Genomic DNA, 2,262 nt, shown 5'->3' with positions numbered 1-2,262 from the left:
AAGGCAGAGAGGGTTAGGAGCTGGCTGAATGGACATGGGGAATCGGGGGTGGACAGGAGGAGTGTGCTGTCACAGTATGGAGAGAGCAATTAGGGTCATATAACAATGTATGTATAAATTTTTGTATGGGAGACTAACTTGAAATGTAAACTTCATCTAAACTACAACAATAAAAAAGTACAATTAAAAAATTATAGCAGTGAGTGATATTGATGCAACTAAGATGAAAGAATAAAAAGTTGTGATGGGAAAGTGGTATACTGCAATCAAGAACTCAGAGATGTAGATTAGACAGAGAAAAGAATAACCAAACTAAAAAATGAAAGAGGGGACATTTCAACTGACTCCATAGAAATAAAGAGAATTATGACAGAATATTATGAACAACTATATCCCAACCAGTTGGATAATCTAGATGAAATGTTCTTAGAAGCAAACAACCTGCCCAAATGTCAAGAGGAAATAGAAAGTCTCAGCTGAACCATAACAACTAAAGAGAGAGAATCAGTGATCAAAACCTCTCAATAACAACAAAAAAATATGTCCTGGACCAGATGGCTTCACTGGAGAATTCTACCAAACATTTGGAAAAGAATAGACACCAATACTGTTTAAACTGTTCCAAAAGATAGAGAAGGAAGGAATACTCCCTAATTCATTCTATGAAGCAAACATAACCCTGATACCAAAACTAGACAAAGACACTACAAGAAAAGAAAAGGACAGGCTAATATCTCTTATGAATATAGACGCAAAAATCCTCAACAAAATATTAGCAAACAGAATCCAACAGCATATTAAAAGAGTCATATGCCATGACCAAATAGGATTTATTTCAGGAATGCAGGGATGGTTTAACATTAGAAAATCAATCAACGTAATACACCACATCAATAGAACAAAGGAAAAGCACCACATGATCATTTTTATGGATGCAGAAAAAGCACTTGATAAAATCCAACAACGTTTCTTGATGAAAACCCTCAAGAAGGTTGGAATAGAAGGAAAATTCCTCAATATGATTCAGGGCATATATGAAAAGCTGACAGCCAGCATTATACTTAACGGAAAAAGACTGAGAGCTTTCCCCTTGAAATTGGGAACAAGACAAGGGTGCCCACTTTCACTACTTCTATTCCATACTGGATTAGTAGTTCTAGCCAGAGCAATAAGACAAGAAAAGTAAACAAAAGGTATCAAGATTGGAAAAAAAATAAGTAAAATGGTCTCTATTTGTGGATGATATAATCCTATATATAGAAAATTCCAGTCTGCAAGAAAACTTCTAGAGCTAATAGAGGAATTTAGCAAATTTGCAGGGTAAAAGGTCAACAAACAAAAATCAGTTGGGTTTCTATACACCAGTAATGAGAAATCTGAAAGGAAAATTAGGGAAACAATTCCATTTACAATAACATATAAGAGAATAAAACATCCAGGAATAAATCTAATCAGGGACATGAAGGACTTATACAATGAAAACTATAAAATACTGCTGAGATAAAAGGAGACTTAAATAAATGGAAAGACGTTCCACGTTCATGGATTGGAAGACTTAATATTGTCAAGACATCAGTATTACCCAAAGAGATCTATAGATTCAATGCAATCCTGATCAAAATTCCAACAGCCTTCTTTACAGAAATAGAAAAACCAATTCTCAACTTTATATGAAATGGCAAGAGGCTCCGAATAGCTAAAGCAGTGTTGAAAACGAAGAACAAAGTAGGAGGACTCACACTTCCTGATTTTAAAACAGTAATCAAAACAGCCTGGTACTGGTATAACAATAGACACATAGACCAATGAAATAGAATTGAGAGTTGTGGTGCAATGAATTACTTAATATGGCCCTTCTAGCCATACTCTGTAACTCTCACCAAGTAATTGTGTGGGACCATGCTAATAAGGTACACGGAACCCTAATGAGGGGATTGGTCAGTTTTGCCATCCTGCTAGGCTTAAAATGAGCCATCCCAGAGGCAAGAGGAGAGAATCTCATCACCACCAAGGAAGAGCCGGGAGTGGAGTAGATCTTTTTGGACCTGGGATCCCTGTGCTGAGAAGCTCCTGGAACCAGGAGACCTAGAGAGATACAGAGAGCAAGAGTTATAACACCAAAGATGGCAAAAAGCAGCAGCAGACAGTGGTAAAGTTACCTTCGATGTTCACTGATCAGCCTGCGAGTGGACAGCCCAGTAAAACCATGAGAGTAACGAGGTACAGGAGTCCAGTGACAAGGCCCAGAAGGCAGAAGGGGAG

This window comes from Trichechus manatus, unplaced genomic scaffold, assembly GCF_000243295.1.
Source record: "Trichechus manatus latirostris isolate Lorelei unplaced genomic scaffold, TriManLat1.0 scaffold00146, whole genome shotgun sequence".
Classification (NCBI taxonomy): Eukaryota; Metazoa; Chordata; class Mammalia; order Sirenia; family Trichechidae; genus Trichechus; species Trichechus manatus.
The sequence above is the reverse complement of the archived record's forward strand: the minus strand, read 5'-3'. Positions refer to the sequence as shown.